Raw genomic sequence first — 26,309 nt, 5'->3', positions numbered from 1 at the left:
GGCCCGGTCAGACTCTGGCTCTGGTCAAGCCAGAACCCCCCGAAGCAGCACCCCCACCCCAGTACAGGGACGGGGCCAGCTCCATGGTGTTTCCGGCCGTGGACCCTCCTCTCCAGAGAAAGGAAAGGTCTAGGAGTCTAGGAGGCTCCTTAAAGGGAGTTGGGTGCCCCAGCTTGGCACCCCTTCCTGTGACGTGCTGTGTTTGCATGCAGACCCCCCCCCACCCCACGAATTAGTTGCCAATATTAAAACAATATGCACTGGCCAGAGAGATAGTACTGCACTGGCCTTGCCCGCAGCCGAAACCTGATTGGACCCCCTGGCACCCCACAGAGTTCCTCCACCCTGCCAGGAGCAATCCCTGAGCACAGAGTCAGAAGAAAGCCCTGAGGACAGTCAGAGGTTTCCCCCACCCCCCAAAAAAAACAACAAAACAACCAAACAGTGTGCAAATTTCACTCAGAAGTGAAGTTTTTCACCTTCTCTTGAGGAGCTTGGGTGTCAGGACCCCACCTGTCCCTGCCCCTTCCTGCGGGCCTCACCGATTCCATGCCCGGTTCTCTCCCTCTCACTGTCCCACATCCCACGCTCAGTGCAAGTGGGGGCACTCTGATGAGATTATTCCGAGACAGAGGCTCAGAGAGGGCTGCCCACTGGCAAAGGGTCACACAGCAAGTGCTTGAATGGGCAGGGTTAGAATTCAGGGATGTAGGGTACAGAGACAGAGGATGAGGGTCTTGTGAAGTTCTCTACTGGGAGAAGGCTGGATGGGGGTGTCTGAGGAACAGGGAATGTGGGAATTGTGGGCAGGGCCGAGTCTTGTGCTGTGTCTGGTGCCTCTGTCTCACCAGCAGACTGAAGGGCCCCCCCTGAGTCTGCCGGTGATGAGGCTCCCAGTGGCCAGCACAACCCCTGTGCATGTCCATCTTTTCTCCTCCTGAGGGCAGAGACATCCGCTTCCCTGACCAGTGAAATGAGTATGGAAGGGACAGAGTGAAGTGGAAGAGAAGATAAATGCTGAGTCTCTGTCTCTCTGCCTCTATCTCTGTCTCTGTTTCTGTCTCTCCCCCATCTCTCTTCCTCTCCCTCACCCCTCTCTCTCTGTCTCTCCCTGTCTCTCTGTCTCTGTCTCTGTCTCTGTCTCTCTCTCCCCCCCCCCCCCCCCCCCCCCGTCCACCACTTCCTGATGATGGTCAATGAGGCTTGGTTGGGGTCGTGGACCCTTGGGGAGGTTCACAGGAAGCACTTTGCATGACGCCCCAGGAGGGGGAGCACCCCCACCACCACACTGGGGAGCACTGCTCAACGTGCAGGGGAGCATCACGCACCAAGGGGGGAGCACCCTCACCACACTGGAGGAGCACTACCCCGCACACACCATCTGTACAGCCCCTCTAGTGGTGGGATCCTGGGGGTCAGGGTTTGCATCCTCATGGCGGGCATGGGGTACTACCACGTACCACCACGTACACATGGGAGGAGGTGCAGAGAATCCTGGTGGTCTGTGAGGTGGGGGTCAGTTAGGATCCAGAATCCAGAGGAGGGAGGGAAGGAAGGAAGAACTGGGGGGAGGGGGTGGTGAGGAGCGAAAGGGTGAGAAATGGAAGCGTGGATGGGTGGCAAGTGGGAGGGAGGAAGAGAAGGCGAAGGAAAGAGGAAGGAAAAGGGGAAGGGGCGAAGGAGTGACGAAGCAAGCGTGCCTGAACGAATTCAGACTGCGATGAGAGATGGGAGGGGGCGGGCCGCAGCGCTGACCTCAGGAGCACGGGGAGCTGGGGGTCTGCAGGCGCGGGGCCTTGCTGCGCCCTAGCGGCGACTCGCGGCACTGCAGCACGGCCGGGCGTTCCCTAGCAACCGCCCTGAACGCCCGACTCCGGGTACCACGGAGGCGCGCGCGGAGCTGGAGCATCTCCTGGACTGGCAACGCTGCGGGGCCAAGATGCGGCTCCTGGCGCCTCTTTTTCCTGAAAAGGTTTTCTTTTCTCTCCTCCGTGAAAAAGGATAACGAGGTGGGGTGGGAGAGGGAAATAGTTTAAGTTAATTTAAACTGTGTCTGCCGCAGGCAACAGCGAAGGAAAGGTTTCTTTTTTTTTTTTTTTTTTTTTTGAGTCGCGTCTAAAGCGTTGTGGGAAGCTCTTTGCTGCAGCCCAGCGGCTAGACCCTGGAACGTCAGGAGAAGAGATTTGAGGAAGGGGTCCATGCAGGCCCTGGGCTGGGCTGAGATCGGCGCGGTTAAAGCTGATCCAGGGTTCCTACTGGCCTTGCTTGTGGTGCTCATTTTGCCCCTGAAAGGAAAAGAAACATCTTCTCAAAAAAAAAAAAAGTAATTCGCTCCCAACCTCAGAAATGGGAAACTTGGACCCAGCAAAGCGCGGACACCAGGCAGGAGTGACAGTGCTGGGGTTTCCTGCGGTGAAGACCGTTCCCCTAAATCTGAGTTTTAGGGTCCTTGCCGCTGAGTAGGCGCTACCCCAGGCTGCATCGCCTGCTGTCCCCGCCCTCCTCTCCCTGGGGCTGAAGAGATGTGCCAGAAGCTCTACCGTGTCTCAGTGTGCAGGTGTGTGAGCAGCCGTGTGTTCAGGTGTGTGTGTGCAGGTGTGTTAGTGCAGGTGTGTGTGCGGGTGTCTGTATGCAGGTGTGTGTTCTGGTGTCTGTGCAGGTGTGTGTGCAGAAGTGTGTACAGGTGTGTGTGTGTGCCAGTGGGTGTGTGCCGGCAAGTGTGCAGATGTGTGTACCAGCATGTATGCAGGTGTGTGTGCAGGTGTGTGTGTGAAGGTGCCTGTGTACAGGCATGTGTGCAGGTGTGTGTGCAGGTGCCTGTCTGCAAATGTGTGTGCAAGTGTGTGTGTGTGTGTGTGTGCGTGTGCAGGTGTCTGTCTGCAGGTGTGGGTGTGCAGGTGTCTGTCTGCAGGTGTGGGTGTGCAGGTGTCTGTCTGCAGGTGTGTGTGTGTGCTGATGTGTGTGGATCCTTGTGTGCAGGCGTCAGTGTGCAGCTGTGTGTATGCCAGTATAGCAGGTGTCTGTCTGGTGCTGGTAGCTCAAGGCTGAGTCTCCATATCTATTCTTCCCACTTCGTGTCAGGAGACAGGACACTGGTACTTGGGGACCAGAGCCAGTGACAACCTTCTGCCAGTTTTCACTGAGTGTCTGCTGATGTGAGCACACACTGGAAAGCAGAGGGAGAGTGGTAGGCAGTCCCCGAGAGATGCCGATTGGGACAGGGCTATCAGCAAGTGACAGAGATGGCTCTGAGTGATACCCAGTGCTGCGACATCAAAGACGAGGCACCCGGGTGCTGCGTGGGCCACGGCCCGCACTGCTCCTCCTGGAAGGCTGGTCCCGCTCATTCATGGCAGGCTGCCATGTGTCCCTGCTCCCAGGCTGGCTCCTCTGCTCTGTGTGCATGAGAATCAGAGCCTCATGCACCCCACCCAGACCCCCAGATGCCCCCACATCTCAGGAAAGGAACAGAGGGCCCCAGGGGTGGCTGGATGGTAGAGTCCTTCCGCAGGTCTGAGGCCCCAAGTTCGAGTCCAATCCCTGCCCCACAGCATCATCAACTGGGATCTGCCCCATACAGTGTGTGAAGTCCAGACCTCCCTCCCAGCCAAGTGTGAGTGAGCACTATGACCGAGTCCTCACGACAACAAAGGGGAGAGGAAAGGGTGGGATAGCAAGGGGAGCAGAGCCGATCCCCTACAAAGACCCATGTTCTCACCTCCGCCTCATCCAGCCTCTCCTCTTTCCTATACCCTGGCCTCACCTGCTCTGTCCGGAAGCATCACCAACTCCTAGTACCTCTGTGCTACTTAAACGTGCGGTCCCACCCAACCTGAGATGCTGCTTCCAGATCACTACACTGAGGTCCAAGCCCCCACTCAATCTTCAGGGTGAACATCCCTCACACCTGTTCGCGCCCCCCTTTTTGGAATTCCCAACACTTTGGACACCCACATTCCAAAATAGGTGCTGGGGTAGCGGGGAGAGGGAATGCTTTCAGTGGAAGTGAGCACCCTGAAACTGTGGGCATGCAGAGGCGCGGACAGCTGACTGCCCACTGGGAATCACTTCAGATTTGAGAGTCTCTAAGGAAAGCCCGAGGATGGCGGGGAGCATGAGGAACACACGTGTGTGAGGAGGCTGCAAAGGAGCAAGGGCTGGGAGAGGAAGGAGAAGTAGCAGAAAAGGTGCCGGCCAGCTGGGATGGAGAAAGGACCACTAAGTGAGTGATGCTTGGAGGGCTCGCTCGGGATGGGAGATGCATGCTGAAAGTAGACTATAGACCAAACATGATGGCTGCTTATTACCTGTATTGCAAACCACAAGACTCAAAAGGAGAGAGAAAGAGTAAGAGGGAATGTGCCTGCCTCAGAGCAGGGCAGGCTGGGGGAGAGATGGGGGGTGACAGGAGGGATCCTGGGAACATTGGTGGTGGAGAATGGTTGGAGGGATGGTGGACATGGTTGGAGGGATGGATACTCGATCATTGTATGAACTGAAACATAATCATGAAAGTTTGTAAGTCTGTAACTGTATCTCATGGTGATTCATTAAAAAATATAAATATAGCACTGCACTGTCCTCCCATTGTTCATTGATTTGCTCAAGCGGGCACCAGTAACGAATCCATTGTGAGACTTGCTGTTACTGTTTTTGGCATATCGAATATGTCACAGGGAGCTTGCCAGGTTCTGTCGTGTGGGCGGGATACTCTCAGTAGCTTGCCGGGCTCTTTGAGAGGAACAGAAGAATTGAACCCGGATCAGCTGCTGTGTGCAAGGCAAAGGCCCTACCCGCTGTGCTATTGCTCCAGCCATATATATACATAAATATATATATATCAAATTAATTAATTAAAAACAAAAAAGAAAGAAAATGTGCCTCCATGGGAAGGGGATCCTGAGGGCCATTGCAGAAGGAGTCCTTCATAGGAAGTTTCCCCCATGTGCAGGATACACATCCACAGCAGCCAGACTAGCCAACACTTCATGCCCACTCTCAGTCCCTAGCACCCTAATTCCTTTCTCACTCAGGCAAGAACGGGTGTTCCTCCAGTGAAGATGCTGATCCCGTAAGCCCCCAGCAAGAGTGTCTCTTTGGCACAGACCCAATAACAGCAGCGCTTCCACACACTTGCCCCAACCAGCTGCAAAAACGGCAGAAGAATTTAGAGAAGTGTGTGGTTATTGGGAAGCACTCATTTTCCTCTCCCTCAGACCCAGATCCATAAAAGAAAAAAAGAAAAAATTTGAAGCTGCTACCCAAGATGATTTGTGGTGACAAAAGATCCAGCGTTGCATAGCTGCATGATAAACCCAGGCATTCTCTTTTCCATTATCCCAAAAGCCTTATAATTGTGAGAAAGTCTCCATTTTGTAGTAAATAAGGGACAGGTCTCAACTTCTGAGATTGTAAGAGAAAATAAAAGGATATCCCAAGTTTACCAAACAATATTTGCACTCATCACATGTATTTTTTATGATATTTCTAACTGTGGGCTGGAGCAATAGCACAACGAGTAGGGTGTTTGTTTGCCTTACACGTGGCCAACTCGGGTTTGAATCTTCCATCCCTCTCGGAGAGCTGGGCAAACTACTGAGAGTATCCCGTCCACATGGCAGAGCCTGGCAAGTTCCCGGTGACGTATTTGACATACCAAATACAGTAACAACAAGTCTCACAATGAAGACATTACTGGTGCCCACTCAAGCAAATCGATGAACAATGGGAGGACAGTGCCAGAGTGCTGTTTCTAACTGTGGTAAGTTATGTTAATTTAGAATAGCAAGCTCCCTTTGGGATAAATCTATTTGTATCCTTTGAATCTACTTACTGAAGAATATTGAGCTAATAATAGTACACACCACACATGAGTAGGACCAAAAATGTTGACTATGGGGTGTGAATGATCAGAGCTTGAGAGTTTCTGCTCCATGTCAAACTGTGCCATACATATATTAGTACTTACTTCAGAAGAAGTAAGTAAGTAACAGAAGCTGGAGAGATAGTTCAGCAGGTAGGGCATTTGCTTTGCCAGCTCTGTTTTGTTCCCCTGCATCCCATATGGTCTCCTGAGACCAGAGACAAACAAACAAAAAGAAGTGGCAATCATACAACAAAACTCAAAAAAGTATTGAAGGATATGTATAGTGAAAACTCCCTTTAGCCCCAGCTGCCAGCCCCCCAGCCCTCCTTCCCAGAGAAAATCTTCTCAGGGATGTTTGAGGAACACACCAGCAGCTGCAGATTTAACTCTCTACCCCACTTTTGTCCCCTTGACACACGCAGCCCGTGCCATGCTGCAAAAGCAAGCAATCCTTAGCTCACAGATTTGCTTCACAAAGTTTGTTGCGTGTTCTGGGGGGTCCCCAGGGCCATTGTCCTCCATATAGGGACCCAGAGACTCAGGGCAGAGGAGGTTCCACCACCCTTCAGCCCCCTGTCTGCAACCCAGCACCCACGAGGTCAACGTGGCAGGAAAGAGCACAGGCACCTCCCACTGCAGGGGTGTAGCATACACAGGCTAACAGGCTGCCGGGTAAGTAGAGATGGAGAAGCATAAGCCTCCCATGTTCTCCAGAAGAGGGACACACAACATGGGTGCCCACTAGCAATGTCTTTCACTTGTATTATCCCACTGTTTTCTCTTGCTCCATTCACATCAACCCTGTTATCTTGGAAATCACCCCATTTCCTTACATTCCTCTTTCGCTTGCACACTCTACCACAACTAGTAACAACATCTCTACTAAAGACACTTAGGCTGTTTCCAGATTTTTGCTCCTGCAATGAACACTGCAATAAACAACACTGCATACTTCATTTGGCAAGGCACCCAAAGGATGAGTGCCTAGAAATGAACATTCTAGGGCTTAACGATGTGCACTCAGAATCCTGATAACCCCAGTTTGGTGCGTGGCAGCCACACTCATGCAATGGGTTTTCAGCAAGGCCACTGGTTCAGGGTCGCGCAAACCACACATCCCATCAGTTTACTCCACAAACATTTGTAAGGACTTATCCTGAGCCAGAAGACAGTCCTGGGAACTGGTGGTAGAAAAAAAGAAACGGGCTCTATTACAGCTCACAGAGTTCATGACCCAGTGGGGCGGAGCAAAAGCACAAAACCCAGTTCTGATTATCTCCTGCTGTAAAAAAAAAAAGATTGCAAAACCTAGAGAAGTACAACACATTCCGTCCCTTGGGTCCGAGAGTCAGGAATTCAGAAGGGACACAGCCAGCCTGGATCTTCTGACTAGTAGAGGGGTCCGCTCACAGATTGGCTTAACTTCACCCCTAGCCCTGGTATCTGGTCCAACAGGCTCGGCTGTGACAGACAACTGGTCGACCTCACAAAAGTCACAAGTGGTCTCTCCAGCATGGCAGTCACAGGGCTGCCGTCTACTTGCATGGTGGCTCAGCATTCCAAGAACAAATGTTCTGGTGAGGACAGCAGAAGCTACGTGGCCATGGAGGAGTCAGCTTGGGAGCCACAAGTTATCATTTCCACCATAAGCAATCCAACATTTAGGGGAGGGGTCAGAAAAGGTTGGACAGGGGCCATCCTGCTAACATGTTGCAGGGGAGGAGTGCACCCAGCACAGAGTGTCTCTCAGGGGAAGGACAGCAGCGTCCCTCTGAGCAGAAGAGACACCATCAAAGGAGGTGTTGTTTGATGGAAGGTTGGGAAATAGGAACGACATTACTTGGTGCTGAGGTCCAGGGGCCCACCTGACCCTGGCTTCAAATGGTTTTTGAAGGGCCAGGGAGATGGCTCAAAGAACTGATGCTCGGGGTTTAAGCAATAGCACAGCAGGTAGGGCATTAGCCTTGCATGTGGCTGACCCGGGTTCGATTCCCAGCATCCCATATGGTCCCCCGACCACTGCCAGGAGAAATTCCTGAGTGCAGAGCTAGAAGTAACCCCTATGCATCGCCAGGTGTGGCCCAAAAAGAAAAAAAAGAACTGATGCTTGTGTTCCACATGCGGGAGGCCTAGTTTCAGTCCTGGATACCACACGGTCCCTTGAGTAATCCCTGAGCACTTAACTGGAGGAGCTCTTGAGCACTGCCAAGCGAGGCCCCAAACTAAAGTGTTCCCCCCCCCCAAAAAAAAGTGTTTGGACAAACAATACAAAATAAATTATTTCGGTTCTGCTTTGGGGCAGAGGTTGGAGCTTGGGATGGAAATATTCAAAATATGGTGATGGGAAGGTGTAATGGTGGCGGGATTGGTGTTTGAATATTGAATGTAATTAAATATTGTGAACTACTTTATAAAAATAAAATTTTTTAATTAGCTGGAAAGAAAAGGAATTAAAGCAAAATCTAAGGGGTCAGATTATGGGGTCATGGAGGAGAATTGTTGCCTTTGTCACCTCTATCCCTGAAATTAGAGTGTGCCTCTGTTTATCACCAATCAAAAGCTCCAGGGTCCGAGGCCCACCAGGTTGTTACAAGGAATAAATGAGATAAGGCAAGTCCTGGAATAAAAGCACTGAAGGCCTAGTAGTGGCTTTAAAAAAAACAGTGAAGCAAAAGTCATAGTCTGAAAATTACAAAATATTGTTCAAAGAGATTCAAAAATTGTTCTCCGGCTAGTGGATCGCCACATGTAAAAATGTGAATTAAAGTTGAAGATAGGGCACAAAAGAAATAATTCAGAACAGATCAAAAGCCTAAATGGACAAGTTAAATTTGTGAAACTCTTTGAAGGGAACATAAAAGAAAATATTTGTGAACTTGGATTTGAATCTTAGTCTGACATCAGAATCACAAGCAGCAACAACAAAGGTGTATGGGTTGGACTTTAGATTAAAATTTTTCATTTCAAAGGACACCAATAAAAGAATTTCAAGAAAATAAAATGACAACCCACAGAACGGGAAATTCATTTTGAAAATTATATACCTAACTTGTATTTAAGATATGTAAATAACTCTTCTAACTCAACAATAAATACACAAATAACCCCAAGAAGGGAGGAAAGGTAGATTCTTATCTGGACTGACCATCATATCCTTGGAACTCTGATGTCCCCTGTCACTGTTTTCCAAAGTGTCACCACTGATGGAACACATGATTTGAAGTTATGTTTGAACCAATATCTTGGATTTTCTTTAATATTAAGCATATAGTTTAATGGTACTTCTGTCATGCTGGCTTTACATTTAAGTAAAAAATTAAAGTTCTGAAGCAATCACACAGGGTTAAGGCATGTGGTTGACCCCTTTGTGTCTCAGGACCATTTTTGGTCCCATGAGCACTGATAGGAGTAATCCCTGAGCACAGAGCAAGGAATAAGCTCTGAGCACCACCAGGTATGAGCTAAGCCAAGCCAAACCAGAAAGTAAAGGGTAGTGGAAGGATGCTGACATTTTTTATATTTTTCCATTTTTTAATTGAATCACAGTGATATACACATTTACAAAGTTGTTCATGATTGGATTTCAGTCATATAATGTTCCAAGAGCCATCCCTTCACCAGAGTAATTTTCCCACCACCAGTGGTCCCAGTTTCCCTCCCTGCCCCCCTCATCCCTTCACCTGCCATTATGGTATGGCAGGCACTTCTCTCTCTCTCTCTCTCTCTCTCTCTCTCTCTCTCTCTCTCTCTCTCTCTCTCTCTCTCTCTCTCTCTCTCTCTCCCTCCCTCCTCTTTCCTTTTGGGCCTTATGGTTTGGTTGCTGACATTCTTACGGTGGTGCAGCAACAGAGTGTGCCTAAAAATGACTAGTAAAATTATAAATCACTACCCCTAAATTGGGCTGGAGCGATAGCACAGTGGTAGGGTGTTTGCTTTGCACACAGCCAGCCCAGCCGAGCTGGGTTTGATTTCTCCACCCCTCTCGGAGAGCCCAGCAAGCTACTGAGAGTATCCCGCCCTCACAGAAAAGCCTGGCAAGCTCCCCATGACGTATTCGATATGCCAAACACAGTAACAACAATTCTCAAAATGGAGACGTTACTGGGCCCACTCGAGCAAATCGATGAACAACAGGAGGACAGTGACAGTGACCCCCTAAATTAAAAAATTAAATTTTTTTCAAAATACGTCCAGTTGAAAATACGGTGTGTGGTATGTCTTATTGTTGTTGAAACCTTTGCTGGTCTTTCCTAAAGAGGAATATGCAGTTCCAGTGTTGACATTATTACAGAGGAAATAAGGAAGGAGGGGCCAAAGCATCAAGACGTCCCATTAAATCTTTATTTACATATTGGTTGTGTGCATTGGGCACCTATGACCTAAAGATGGGTGGTCAGTTTCACAAACCCTCATTTACATAAGAGACAGCCAATCAGAGAGCAGGATGCAGGGCCAGGCCCATGACCAACAGGAGCAAGGCTTGTAGTCTGGGGCCAGGAGAAAGGGAGGGAGGGAGAGAAGCGTGTGTTAGGACACAGATCGAAATCTCCCGCTAACAACAAAGAGACTCCAGAGACTGCAAACAGCAAGCAGGGTTTATTGTAAGACTGGATAGCCAGGGTAGATCCGCCTACTTGGACACGCAGGTCCAGCAGGTTGGGCAAGACCCCAAGCTTCTCCAAAGGAGATCTTATATAGGCCTTCACCGGCCCCCACACATTTCATAGCCAATAGATTTGTAACAACACATATTTTCCCAACCAATCCATTTAAAAGTACATCACTTCTTAGCCTATAGTTTAAAAGTCAGCATTTGCATCAGTGCTTAGGAATGTCCTGGTTTTTAGGGCAGGCATGGGTCTTGTGACATGGGTCTTGTGAGACACAGCTGGTTATCTGGTCTAACCACCACCCTTCTCGTGACTTGCAACTCGGGGCACCTGTATCCAAGTTCCTTGCTCAGGGACAGAAAAGCAAGTTATTTTCCTGTAAAAAGGATCAGAAAAAGTTATCTAGAACTATTCCTCACATTCTTAATCTAGGAAAAACAAGTTGGTCAGCGCTCATCTGTTTCAGGGCCTCGTTCCTCAGAGTGTGGTCTTTGCTGAGGTTTCTGTCTTGGACCCAAACAGCTGGGGTGGCCGTGGGGGTTGTTTGTATGAGCGAGAAAATAAGAATGTGACATTGCAGAATTCTGCTGTGCTGGGTGGCACCACAGCCCGCAAGCACCCAAAGAAAGTCAGAAACAGTGCAACAGCATCACAACCTCACTGGAAGCAATGGAGTATGGACAAGGCAGCACAAGCAGGTCATGAAGTCAACGGGCTGTGGAGTGAGTTTCCAGGGGGACCCAGAGATCTCTCAGCTCTGCTCCTGGGAGGTCATGCCCCACCCACAGCATGGTGAAGACAAAACATCCTGCAGCGGGGCCATGGCCAGCCTGTCACCAGTCTAGGAGGGATCTTTTCTTTTTTATTTTTGTAAGTACTTTTATTTAGTTAGTTAGTTAATTTTTTCTTTTTGGGTTACACCCAGGTGATGCACAGGGATTACTCCTGGCTTTGCACTCAGGAACTACTCCTGGCAGTGATCAGGGGACCATTTGTGTTGCTGGGGATCGAACCCAGTTCAGCAGCCTGCAAGGCACATGCCCTACCTGCTATGCTATCACTCCAGCTCCTCTTTTTTTATTATTATTTATTTCACACACACTTTATTTAAACACAGTGGCTTACAGAGTTGTTCCTGATGATTTGTTACAGGCATTCAATATTCCAACCCCAACCTCACCATTTGGCTCTGGACATGAGTGAGTTGAGACTCCATTTTATTCTTTAGATGTTGCACCAAGTCTAGACTTAATCAAGCACATTGATGGGGGGAGGTCTTTATGGCACTGGCTGATCAGATCTCTGGGTATAGGCTAAGCCAAAGAGCAAGCTCAGGTTCCAAGAGCCTGTTTGCACAGAGCAGTACCGCAATGCATCATTTTACTTTGTTTCATGTTCAAGCAACGTGGGGGGGGGGGGGGTGCACACACGTGATGGCATCTTATCAGTCTGGCTGCAAGGACTTTCCTAAAATCAGCATTTTCTTAGCTTGAACAGGGAAGTTCAATCCAAGTGCAGACACGGTGGGCATTTTTTAAAATTTCCCACCCGCAAGTAAAATTGTCTCTTTAAAGTACAGTCTATAAATCAATGATAAAACCAAGGATACATATAATAAATTTCCGTAATAACATCAGCAAGCATGTATTGATGCCTCTCCTCTCCTAGGAGCCAGTGACCCTGGGAACAGGAGGCAGATGTCTTCCCCAGGGGCTGCCATTCTACCATTGTTTCCTTGGTGAGATCAAGGACAATGATAACAGAAGGGGAAGGATGCTTGAGGGTGGATAGCCAAAAGATCCTCCCACAAGCTCAAAGGTGAGTGTGACACCACCAGCTACCTGTGTCCTGCGGTCTAGTGCCCCCAGTTTCCAGGTGAAATATGAAATTGCCCGAGGTATCCAGCTGCAAAATGGCAGAATCAGAATTCCAGTCCCTTTCCATGGGGCAAAGGAGCTGATTTTGCTCTTTATTTCTGGATGTCTCCCTGGTCGATACTGTGGGGAGCTGCCCAGACCCTTCCCTGCTTTCCTGCTGCCCCTTGAAGGTGGAGAAGAGTCGGAAGAGCAAAGTTGGGAAAGTTTGGGATCGCCACTGCCTTGGAACCCTGAGACCCCACAATTTGTTTTCCCCATGCCCAGGACAGATTTCCAGGGTCTAAGAAATGGGCCCCAAGAGAGGGGAGTTGTACACCTGTGGTCATCAGAGTGACTTACCCCATGACACCAGGATCATCTCAGCCCCAAGAGGGAGCGCAGAGCACTTAGAAGTGGGAGCTCCTGAGAGCCGCAGAGTGGGGGTTGGGGAGAGACTCGTGGGATCACTCCTTGCTTGGGAGAAGCACAACCCAAACTCCCATTCTCCAACCAGGAATAATCTTTGTGCTTTTCATCGTGTTTTTGTTCCACACGTACTTTCATTTATTTGCCATTTGTATCAGCAAGGTTATGCTGCAGTAACAGAAGATCCCCCCATTTCCATTGCCCTCAAGAAAAGGATTCGATCTCCAAGCTCTACAACACTGATAACCCAGTAAGAGCGCACCAGGTTGGAGGGGGGGTGGGTAACGCAGAAGTCACTGATCCCACCTAACAAAAACAACACAGAAGACTGCCCATGCGCCCACCTGGCTCAGGAACTCTTCTTTCTGGGATCAGTGCTCAGAGGGGAAGGAGGATAATGCAATAGGAAAGAAAGTTCTCGAACACCCACAATACAAGCAGGCTCACCCTAGCAGCTTTTCATAATGATCCTTCATCTGAGATTTGCGGGCTGACTCTTGGGCATTCCCTGCTGGGGCCGTGCCCCCTGATCTTCCCTGCCCTGCACCTGGATGGCCGCATCTCTCTCACAGGTGGTCTTTCCTCAGCGCAGAGGGTACACCTGCTCCATGTAGGGATGACCCTATCAGGCAAAGATGGCATGCCCACTGGTTCTGCAGGAAGCAGCCACAGACCCTCAGCCATGATAAACCTGGAGTGCGAAGGGGTCCCAGGGAAACCAAGGGCCCTCCATGGCCTTAGCTTTCTTAGGTAAGCTGAGTCAGACACTGGCATTTTATGTCTCTCTAGAAGGTCCCTGAGAACTAGAGCCAGGCAGATGAGATGTCAGGACTCTAGAACAAACTAGAGTGCCATCTTTGCCCCCAGATCAGGAGTGAACCCTGTCCCCAAAGAGGGGATTTAGGGCAGTCAGCTGGCAGGCTTGGAATTGCCAGGCATCCCCGCACCTCTCCATAACACACCATAAACATACAATGACACCCTACTTGTAGGTCCCTAACCACACAACCACACACAAGAAACAACTCCAAACTGCCAAGGTCACAATCGTAAAGCAAGGCAGAAACCCACCAGGCTTAGTGAAGAAAGACACTAGTCCAGATGGCCCAGCCAGCCATAATGAGCTCTATAACACCTCCAGTAAGAAATTTAGAACAGAACTGTCAAGGATGCATAAGGACCTCAAAGAACCGTGTCTCCGGGCTGCGTGCAGTCCATGCACTTCAACTTCTAAAGGCTCAAGCCTAGCCAGCTACATCTCAGTTCTTCCCTCTCCCCTTCTGGTAAGTGGGAATCATGGACAAGCTCAGGCCAAGGATGTGAGCAGAACTGCTATGGGTCTCTCGCTCCTCCCTACAGGTCAAGTGTCCCTCACATCACTGCTTCAAGATGGAAGCTGCAGTCTGGACCTCACTGCCTTCATCCTGAGTGGGCAGTCAATCCTGGTCGGATTCAGTCGCTGCAATTTCTGAATTTATTTGTTGCTGCAGCGAAGTTGCTCCACCCTGGCTAACAAATCCCATGGATTGTCTTCAACCAGTGCTTCTGTACACCTGACTACAGGACTTTCCACCCTACAGCAGGGAGCAACAAGGGCGAGGGCCAGCTCTCTCTCTCTCTCTCTCTCTCTCTCTCTCTCTCTCTCTCTCTCTCTCTCTCTCTCTCACACACACACACACACACACACACACCCATGTTCGTGCTCAGCATCCTCCATCCATACCTCTGACATTTTCATCCCAAAGTCAGCATCTAGGAGTTGGCACCTCCCTTATGAAACTGCACTTCTTATCTCGGTGCCTAATTGAAACTTCACTTCTAACATCCTCTTACCCACCGTTGTGTAGATAAGGAGACTGAATATTCATTACCATTCCGTGAGCCAAGTCATGCTCTGCAAGAAGCCTTCATTTTCACATTCAGGCCTGACAACAGCCCTTCATGGGATGTTACGTTGCGATTTCCACATTGCAAGTGAAGAAACTGAGGCTCGGGAAGAAGGTGACTTGCTTGATAAGTTCACACTAGGAAGAAGCCCCGCAAGGATTTGAACCCAGGTCAAACTGAAACGCCAACCCCTGCATCCAGACAGATGCCATCTGGTCCTGAACAGTCCAATAAGGAGGTTGGGACCCAAGCTCCTGATGTGCAGGTCTCTGGCACCAAAGCGGTGGTGACTCTGCCCCCATATGTATGAGGCACCCATCTCAGTGACCTATAATGAACCTCCATTTCATGCTTCACTTCCCTTGGAAAGATCTAGATCCATTTCTGGTCTCCGGCTCCCGGGGACCAGTAGAGCCTTCCTTCCTGGGTGCTCACTCCAGACATACGATGTATGAACGATTTCTTTGTCCTGAACGCAGCTGTAAGAGATAATTCCCCAAGAATTTAGCTGTGATTTAAAGTTCTTTCCCAACATCTAATTTGCCTGTTATTTATTTAGGGCACTGTTTCGGCAGGAGCCTCCCCGAACAAATCTGGGATTGGTTTACAATGTCATGCCTCACCACAGCAGGAAACCACACACCCTCCATACAGACATCCGCGATTAAAAAAGTAATTACAACATTGAACACGGCCTTAAATAAAAGTGAAAACACGGGAGACAGGAAGGGAAGCGCAAGCATAAATCGGAAACAAAGCCGTTCTCCCCAGGTGATTTGTAATATGTGCAGCCTTCCTGGTATTGGCACCCTGCCCTGTCGGATCAGCCAGACGCTAAGCAGGGAAGGGGAGGGGGACCTCTACCTTGGACAGGAGTTCTGGTATCAGAACTCACCTGTCCAACCCTTTGCCTGGTATCTAGAGCCAATGGTACTGGCCTCCGTCCAGCTGAGGTTGGTGGCAGAGAAGGAAACAAACAGACACATAAAGAGACAAACAACACAAGGACTGTCCAAGCTTGGGGGTCACCTGAGCAGCCCCGAGAGAGCTCATAGTTTGGCCATTTCTTCTGGAATGCATCACTCCCTCCCCCTGGATTCTAACAGGTAAGTCACTGTTTAGGTTGACAATGACCATATCAAAATGAAAGGGTACAGTCAGGGCTGGAGCGATAGCACAGCGTGTAGGGCATTTGCCTTGCAAGCTGCCGACCCGGGTTCAATTCCCAGCATTCCATAGGTACCTTGAGCACCACCAGGAGTAATTCCTGAGTGCATAAGGCAGGAATAACCCCTGTGCAACACCAAGTGTGACCCAAAAAATTTAAAAAATTAAAAATTAAAAAATCGAAGGGTACAGTAAGAACAGAGGCTGGGGGTTTCACAGAGCCGATCATCAGGAACACTTAGGGTCAAAAGCTGTGGCAATTTCCTATGCTATTCTTGCCAATATTGCCCTCTGCAACTAAAAGACCCTAACCTCTTTTATTCTATTCTTTCCTGGACTCATTTTTCAATGGCCCTGTTACCTATCCCTCTCTTTCCTGGGTGATTTTTTTTTCCTTGACCTCTTTTCTGTTCTTTCTTGAGTGCATCTTCTCTTGCCCAATTACGTTCTAAATGATCTAAACTGTTTTGCTCAGGGGACTGTCCCAACCTTTGGGGCTTTATTAGGGGGACAATTTCCCATAATTTACCATTTTGTTGACTGTCTCTTCTAGTGAGAACCCTCTTCCTCTGCATCTCAGAAGAAGTTCTTGTTCTGTGACAAGGACCTGAGCACAATCCAGTTACTTGACTAGAAAATGGACAAATTCTGGTTGCTGCGAAGCTTTCGGTAACATCAGATTCAGTCACAGTTGGATCCAGGTGCTTAAATCCTTCAGGACTCAGGCCAGAGATGTCGATCAAATGGTGGAGAATATGCCTCAGATGTGCAAGGTCCTGGGCTCCATCCTCAGCACTACCTGGTCCCTGAGTACCACTGGGTGTAGGCATGGTGCCTCCTGCTGTCCACCCTCCAAAATTAACTTATTTTTTAAAATCTCCCCCAAAATCTATGTGTGTGTGTGTGTCTTGAGTCAGCTTTCAACAGAGTTGACATTTCACCCTGCCAGGCTTTCTCCCTCTGAGAGTTAAGTTTGATTTCCAGCTTATATCCCAAAGTCAGCTTTCTTAGACTGGAGAAAGAGCTTCTCTGCCCAGAGTCCAGCAGAAGTCTCAGGTCAGCCTCTCATGGGCTGAGGTCTCATGGTTTATCATTGTAGCTGAAGAGTTTCAGTGCCCTGATGACCATGCCCACTCACTCCCCACTTAGGGCTTCCTCTGCTAGGTCAAGGATCTCAGAGAGAAAAGGTGGAGAATTGGGACTCCACAGCACCCAAATAATAAGTTGAACTCCAAAGAATATGTGCTAGAATAACAATCTTCTTTTCATTAAGTGACAATTCAGTTTCAACAAAGCAACATCATTTATCATATTAAGTAGTATTAATTTGAATTTGATCACTTTCGTTTGTACTTACTTTCTAATTTGTTTTACGGTTATAGCTGTTTCGGAACTTCTTTTGTTATTCATCTCGAAATACAATTTTGTCATGTTTTGACTCTGAAATTGGAAGGCATCTTAAAATCCAGAGCCTCTTACAATTATAATAGGCAGCATTTTCCCCATTCATGGTAGAAAATAATGATGCTTCTCATAACTGATGGATTTTTAGATTCAATGAAGCAAAGTTAGGCAGAATAAATCGATACCTAGTTTTGTTTGTAAATACCCATGGGATATTACAATAAAAATAATTAAGTCTACCCGTGGGGTATTAAAATAAAAATAATTAAGTCAACCTGAGTTCCATAAAATGTCTTCCATTGAATTAGTTTACCTGACACTGATGGTGGAGTTATCTCTGATGATGATGTGGCTTTGAGAAAGTGTTAATCACAGAAGTCATATATTTGGGACCACACATCATCCTACAGTTCTGGGGCCCACTCTCAGCTCAGAGATTGGAGGTAATTCCAGGTTCAGCACTTAAAGGACTATAGGTCACTGTCACTGTCACTGTCCTCCAGATGTTCATCGATCTGCTCGAGCGGGCCCAGTAACGTCTCCATTGTGACAATTGTTACTGTGTTTGGCATATCAAATATGCCACACGTAGCTTGCCAGGCTCTGTCGTGTGGGCAAGGTACTCTCTATAGCTTGCCAGGCTCTCTGAGAGGGACAGAGGAATCGAACCTGGGTCAGCCAGGTCAGCTGCATCCAAGGCAAATGCCTTACCTGCTGTGCTATAGCTCCACTAGGGATTAAACCCAGAGCACCTACATGCAAAACATGCACCTCCAGTCCTTTGAGCCAGCTTCCCCCCACACACCCCACCCCACCAAAAAGAAGTTACATTTCTATATTAGGAAAATACACTAGCATGAAACTATATAGAAATAGAACAGTTTGGCAGAGTTCTATGGCTCGAAATTGAAAAAAAATAAGAGAAGATGAGGACATAATTGGAACCAATATTAAGTCCATCTCTAATTGATAGGATTTAGTGATTGAGTGTGTAAGACCGAGAAGGTTTGAATAGATGAAGAAAGCAGAGGGTCCCAGGGTGATGCTGACTTTCTAGAAGAGGCAAGTACATCCTGAAGGTTCAAAAAAGTGGGGGGTAAGAGGGTGGGGTGTGGGAGGGAAACTGGAGGTATTGGTGATGGGAAATGTACACTGGTGAAGGAATAGGTGTTGGAACACTGTGATTGAAACCCAATAATGAACAGCTTTGTAACTGTGTTTCTCATGGTGATTCAATTTAAAAAATAAATAAATTTTAAAAAAAGAAAAGTGACCAAAGGTTGACTTGGTGTGGCTATAAAACTGGTGACAGGGGCTGGAGTGATAGTACAGCAGGTAGGGCATTTGCCTTGCATGTGGCCAACCCGGGTTCGATTTCCAGCATCCCATAGGGTCCCTCGAGCACCGCCAGGAGTAATTCCTGAGTGCAAAGCCAGGAGTAACCCCTGTACATCACCGGGTGTGACCCAAAAAGAAAAAAAGAAGAGAGAAAATGAGTCATAAGTAAACAATAGAACCAACGATTGCCCCCTCCCCTCGTTCAAGCAAGGAACATCCATTATTTACCCATAAAAATATTTCAAGGGTTATTAGCATGTAAACTGTGATTAATTAAATTCGCAAACATTGATTCTGCTGCAATGCAAATGAGGGGGTTCCTGCTGGGTGAGGCTGAAGCTTCACTCCCTACCACTGTGGCAGGAGACAGTGGGAGAATCTCACTCCTCTCCTTGAAAAAACATCAAACTGGAGTTCCGTTGCAGGGTGGATGGGCCTGAAGCCATCATTTTTCTCAGCTCAGGGCCGCACCGTCCAGTGAGCAGACTTAGCTTCTGGCTTCCCCGGAACCCGGAGGGGCCCACGGTCAGGGACCGCGAAGGAATAAGCAGGGAGAAAAATCACAGCTGGCCATACTGTTTTCCAAAAGGGCTGAACCAGTCGGCATTCCCACCAGCAGTGAAGGAGGGTCTCTTTCTCGCCACATCCACACCAACACCATTGCTTTTGTTCTTTTGGATATAGACCAGTCTCTGTGGTGTGAGATGATGGTTTTCTCATTGTTGTTTTGATCGGCATCTCCCTGATGATTAGTGATGTAGAGCATTTTCTCATGTGCCTTTTAGCCATTTGGATTTCTTCTTTGGAAAAGTTTCTGTTCATTTCATCACCTCATTTTTTGATGGGGTTAGATGTTTTCTTCTTGTAGAGTTCAACCAGTGCTTTGTATATCCTTGATATCAACCCCTTATCAGATGGGTATTGGGTAAATATCCTTTCCCATTCTGTAGATTGTCTTTGTATCATTGGTCACTGTATCTTTTGAGGTGCAGAAGCTTCTTAATTTAAGATAGTCCCATTTGTTTATCTCTGTTTCCACTTGGTTGGTTAGTGGAGTGTCATCTTTGAAGATACCATTAGCCTCAATATCATGGAGGGTTTTGCCGACCTTGTCTTCAATGTGCCTTATAGATTTTGGCCTGATGTTGAGATCTTTAATCCATTTTGATCTGACTTTTGTGCATGGTTAAGTCGAGGTCTAAGCCCATTATTTTGCATGTGGTTGTCCAATTATACCAGCACCATTTGTTAAAGAGGCTTTCCTTGCTCCATTTCACATTTCTTGATCCCTTATCAAAGATTAGATGTTCATACATTTGGGGTTGTGTGTATGGATATTCCACCCTGTTCCATTGGCCTGTGGCCCTGCCTTTGTTCCAGTAACATGCTGTTTTAATTATTACCGCTTTGTAGTAGAGTTTGAGGTTGAGGAGGGTGATGCCTCCCACGTCTTTTTTCCCAAGAGTTGCTTTAGCTATTCGTGGGCATTTGTTGTTCCATATGAATTTCAGGAGTGCTTGATCTATTTCTTTGAAGAATTTCATGGGTCCTTATAGGGATAGCGTTGAATCTGTATAATACTTTTGGGAGTATTGCCATTTTGTCAATGTTAATTCTTCCTATCCATGAGCAGGGGATATGTTTCCATTTCCTAGTGACCTCTTTTATTTCATGGAGTAGTGTTTTGTAGTTTTCATTGTAGAGGTCCTTTACCTCTTTAGTTAGGCTGATTCCGAGGTATTTAATTTTCTGGGGCACTTGAGCTCCCATTTGACCCAGCAATACCACTCCTTGGATTATATCCCAGAGAGGCAAAAAAAGTACAGTCGTAATGACATTTGCACTTCTATGTTCACTGCTGTACTATTCACAATAGCCAAAATCTGGAAAAAAAAAAATGCCCGAGAACAGATGACTGGTTGAGGAAACTTTGGTACATCTACACAATGAAGTTCTATGCAGCTGTTAGAAAAGATGAAGTCATGATATTTACATACAAGTGGTACTACATGGAAAGTATCATGCTAAGTGAAATGAGTCAGAAAGAGAGGGACAGACATAGAAAGATTGCATTCATCTGGGGAATATAAAGTAACAAAATGGGAGACTAACTCCCAAGAATAGCCGAGATAAGTACCAGGAGGTTCACTCCATGGCTTGGAAGCCAGCTGCACATGCTAGGGGAAAAGGGAGCTCAGATAGAGAAGGAAGCACCAAGTAAAGGCTGTTGGGAGGATCCTCCCAGGATAGAGATGCATGCTGAAAATAGACTTTAGACCGAACATGATTGCCACTCAATGCCTCTTTTGCAAACCACAGCACCCAAAAGGGGAGAGAAAACAAAAGGGAATGCCCTGCCACAGGGTGGGATGGGGGGGATGGGGGGGAGGGATACTGGGAGCATTGGAGGTGGAGAATGGAGAATGGGCACTGGTGTAGGGATGGGTACTCAATCATTGTATAACTGAAACCCAAGCACAAAAATTTGTACATCTACAACTGTACCTCATGGTATTTTATTGATAAAAAATTTTTTTAAAAAATCACAGCTGGCTTTCAAGTAGAGTCCCAGCCACTTGGCGCGCTGTTCCCATTTACACCCCGACAGGGTCTCACCACGGGTACAAGTTGGGATGACCTGTCTATAGTCGAGGGCATCCAGGCAAGAGTGACCAGGGCCCCCAGCCTCACCTCCACCCTTCAGGAGGTGCCACCACAGGGCCTTGCTTTCCCTACCTTGTCTCTTCTATGTGTGAGTCTGTCTCACTCACCTCAGGAGACCCGCCACATCTAACAGGCTCCTTGTAACTCAACTGCAGGTGCCACAGGTCAGCCTCACAGGCTCCCGTGACAGACCAGGATTCTTGTCAAAGGTCAGGCAAGGGCTAAGTCTGTGCAACCCCTCAGGAGACTCACATAAGACCCCCCCCCACCAACTCCTGGCTGTGTCCTGTAACTGTCAGGAAGTCGGGCTGCCCTCCGAAGTTCTGATCCAAGTGACCGATTGTCCCCCATGTCCTCTGGTCCTGGTAGCCAGAGAGTCCTGTTCCAGGTCATCAACCCAATGATTTTATTCTGTAGCAAGTGTTTTCCTGCCTGCCACCATGGCCTCCCAAGTCTCTCAGGACATTCACCCTCAACTAGTTTCTCAGGGGGATGTTGGACCCCCGCCTAGGAGACCTAGAGTTGCTACAAATGCAGAAATCAGGAGTTAAAGACCGTGTTTGTGATGAGAGGATGAATGTTAATGGTTTGTTTGTGTAGGGGTGTTTGGGCTTCACCTGGATGATATCAGTTACAACCCTTGACACCCTCAGGGGTCCCTTCCCTGGGACTGGCTGCCTGAGGCCCGGAGTTGTGGACACCAAAGTTGAGCAAGACCCTGGGTAGAAAGAAAGACCAAATGCTTAGGGAGACCCTGAGGTAGAGAGAAGAGGCCAAATGCTGAGGTAGAACCTGAGGTAGAAAGAAGAGACAAAATGCCGAGGGAGACTTTGAGGTAGAAGAGAAGAGACCAAATGCTGTGGGAAATCCTGAGGTAGAGAGAAGAGATGAGGCAAGAGCAGACGATGCTGAGTGCTGGGCCCTCGGCCCCAACTAACCACACACAGGATTGGTTAGAACTGGCTCGTCAGATGCAGAAATTATGAGTCAAGTCGGTGTTTGTGATGAGAGGACGTTCTCTTTTCTAATTGCTAGTTTGAGGAGGGGTGTTTGGGTCTCACCTGGCCAAGCTCAGGGCTTGCTCCTGGCTCTGAGCTCAGGGATCATTCCTCGCAGGGGTCACAGGACCATATGGGGGTGCTGAGGATCGAACTCTGGTTAGCTGTGTGCAGAGCAAATACTCCACTCTCTGTACCGTCTCTCTGGCCCAACTGGAGCTCCTCTTACAGTGCTGACTAGAAGCCAGGATGTCAGAGACTTCGTTGCTGGTTCTCTCTGAAACCCTCCAAGGCAAACGCAAATCAACACAATGAAATATATCATCTCACACTAGTGAGACTGATACACATCACAAAGAACAAAAGCAAACCATGTGGGTGTGGACGTGGGGTAAAGAGGCCTCATTTACTGCTGTTGGGAATAGGACTGGTCCAGTCCCTTTGGGAAACAATATGAATCCTTTGCAGGGGGGCAGGGGTGGGAGTGGGGGGTCGGAACTAGGAATTGAGCCTTCATGTGATCCTGTAAATTCCACTTCTGGGCATCTACCACAGGACCCAAAAACTCTTTTCAGAAAAAAAAATTGCATTCTTGTGTTCGTTACAGCACTATCCATAATAGACAAAATCTGGAAACCACCAGAGTGTCCAAGAACAGATGAGTGAATTAAGAAACTATGGTTCATCTACACAACGGAAAATACCACTTGGCTATTTAAAGCAGGTGGTTTGCTGCTACATGAATGGGTCTGGAGAGTGTCATGCTGAGTGAAGTTAGTCAGAGGGAGAGAGACGGACACAGAAAGATCACTCTCCTAAGTGGGGTATAAAGAAACAAAGTAGGTAGACTATAGACCAAACATGATTGTCACCCATTGCCTCTTTTGCAAACCACAACACCCAATAAAGAAAGAGAGAACAAAAGGGAATGCCCTGCCACAGAGGCAGGGTGGGATGAAGGGGATGGGGGGTGGGAGGGATACTGGGATCCGTGGTGGTGGGAAATGGGCACTGGTGGAGGGATGGGTATTTGATCATTGTATAATTGAAACCCAAGCACAAAAATTTGTAAGTCTACAACTGTACCTCATGGTGTCTCACTAATAAAAATAAATTTAAAAAAAAGATAAGAAAAAGAAACAAAGTAGGGGGTGTAACAAACGCCCAAAGGCAAGAGAAACTAAGGACTGGTTCTTAATAGATAGTTCATCCCAGCAGGGGCTAGGGGCTTAGGATAGGAGAGGGACCCTAGACTATGCAGAAGGAAGAAAATGTGGAGGATAAAACATGGAGGGCAAGGTGTTGAGCTTTGTTATGCATCAAACCCTGTCATTTTTTTTTTGCTTTTGCTTTTTGGGTCACACCTGGCTCTGCATTCAGAAATTATTCCTGGTAGTGCTTGGGGGACCCTATAGGATGCTGGGAATCGAACCCAGGTCGACCACATGCAAGGCAAACACCATACACACTGTACTATTGCTCCAGCCCCCCCCCAACCCTGTTATTAATAGTACTGTAAACCACAGTGTCTAAAATAAAATTTAAAATAACAATAATGATTGTAAAAGAGAGAGCCGGAGGGAAGTGTGACCTTGTGAGCTGTCCACAGCTCCTCCCCTACCAAGGGCCAGCCCGGCTTCCACTGGGCTCCTGTTAACACTCGCTGAGTGATTGTTTTATTTTATGCTCACTGCAGAACCAACCACCCGAATGCAGAGCAGCTGCATACACGGCAGTCACTGTCTTGAGCTCAGGACACTGTTCATTGGCTGGGCTAGATGGACTCTCCTCCAGGTGAGCACCTCTGTGCTCCAGGGGCCATAGGGAAGGTCTCTACCGGCATCTTCCCCAGGGGACAGCGAGAGAGATCCGAGGTCTCGGTGTGCAAACTCTTTCCAAGACGGTGCCAGCATTGCGTTTGCCAACGACTCTTTGGTTCAGGCCATCTGTGACTAAACTCACCTCCAAGATACCGAAGGCCCACACTCCACTTCTGGGCAGTGGGAGGGGGTGGGGTTCCTGGTGTCCAGAAGCAAGACACAAATGAATGAATGAACACAGAGACAGAAAGGAACTAGCGGAAAGTCAATGGCCAAGTTGAGCCCCTACCGGAGTGATAGTCCAGTGGGTAGAGCATTTGCCTTGCATGTGGCCGATCTGGGTTTAGTTCCCAGCATCCCATAGTATCACCCGAGCACCAGCAGGAGTGATTCCTGAGCACAGAGCCAGGAGTCAGCCCTGAGCATCGCCAGATGTGACCCGAAAAGCAAAAACAAACAAACAAACAAAAAAAAAACAAGCTATGCCCCTGATCTCTGACCAGACTTTCAGCTCACCAAGGAGCAAGGTGAGCGCAGCCCAGCCATGAGATTCAGCCGGGGGAAGCAGCGTGGGTCCACACTGAGCCTGTACTCCGGGCAGACCCTCTTCCCAGCCCAGTTCCCAGGAGCCCAGGGTGAGAGACAGATTCGCAGGAGCCTAGCGGGGGCCCTGCCCTGCCCAAGTCCCCCTCTTTCCCAGACCCTCCCTCGGCCAACCTGAGTCTTCCTCCCACCCAGCCCAGCGCCCCTGGTGACGCGGCGCCAGGGAACATAATTGCTGGAGTGATTACTTACAGCCATTACATTAAGTTTTAAAATGCTCCCTTCAAATTGAACAATGTTTTTTCAAAGTCAACAGCTGGTTCACAGCTTGAATGCAACCGTTAGGATAAATTAAATAAAAAGGGTAATAAAATCACAGTCTAAATTTAATTTCTGCGGAGTGCCTAGGCTCAAAAAAAAATAAGAAAAAGAACAAGCTTTTGTTTTTTGGTTTTTGTTTTAATATAATGTCTTTAAAATACAGCTAGAGAAGCAAAAGCTAATTCAGTCCCTGACTATGGCAGCTAATGGGCACATGGGTCCCATTAGCCACAGAAGTGCCCTGGTCTGGACAAGTCCCCGCCAAGACAGCCCCTGGGGGTCCATGAGAATGGAGCGGATATATGCTGGTGTCCCTCCCAGCCTCCTCCCTCCCCGGTCCAAACTCTGGAAAGGGCTCTGTCCCTTAAACGAAGAGCCTACAGCCATGCACAGAAGCTTGGCCTATGCCCGGCACATCTTGTGAAGCTAAAGACACTTTAAGACAAACTCAGCAGGCCTAAGCTTTGGTTTCCCCCATCAGAAAGTCCCGACTTCTCAGAAAACAGTATCACCCTGGGTAGATAAACCGACCCTCGGGAACAGCCTATCGGAATAGAGGGCCTGGGCAATGGTGCCCAGCCAAGCAGAGAGGGCTGAGGGAGTGGAGTCACAGGACAGGACTGGGACCAAGAATTGGAAACATAGTGTTGGTCCCTGGAGTCACGGGCAGACTGGGACCAGAACTGGAATCATATCACCAGTTCCTAGAAAAACATTGTTACGGATCCAAACCGTAGAATTCGGAGTCGAGGTCCTTGTCAAGACTTCACTGAGTTGGATGAGACTCGGACCCTAGCTCGAGCTAGCCATGAAGGGTGCCTTGCATTTGCAGCCTCGTGTCTAGTCTGGTCAACCTGCGAGCAAAACTCCCTTCCGGGACAGAACAGTCTCCCAGGCCCTGAATAAGCTCCCTCTGCCGCACACCCTGAGCTGCTGTGTCCCCCTCACCAAATCCAGCCTCTGAAAGCCTTTGCCTCTGAAGAGCAGCAGGACACGTGCCCAGGCTGGGACCACCAGGACAGGCCACGAGTGAGCAGGGAGAGAGACAGCCCTGCGTAGGATAGTGGGTTTATTACAGGCTTAGTGCTGAGGACCCCAAGTCAGAAGAGAAAGAGTTGGAGCCCCGTTCACTGAGAGAGTCTCTCTTTTATCCTCTAAAGGTGGGCTACAATCGACGTACATTCTCGTCAGTGAAACAGGGGATACAGAGGGAATAAGTGAAAAAAAATCCATGCATCGTTTCCACATGGCGAGGCCTTCAGGTGCTCAAAGGAAAACAGTCAGTGTTCATCTCACCCACATTGGTGCGGCCTTCAGGTACCATCTCCCGGGCACTCCCATCCATCTGGCGGGCCCAGTGCGCTCCCATCAATCTGGTGGGCCGGTGGGTACTTAACACTGTTGACTGG

Source organism: Sorex fumeus, unplaced genomic scaffold (genome assembly GCF_029834395.1).
Source record: "Sorex fumeus unplaced genomic scaffold, SorFum_2.1 ptg000130l, whole genome shotgun sequence".
Lineage (NCBI taxonomy): Eukaryota > Metazoa > Chordata > Mammalia > Eulipotyphla > Soricidae > Sorex > Sorex fumeus.
The sequence above is the reverse complement of the archived record's forward strand: the minus strand, read 5'-3'. Positions refer to the sequence as shown.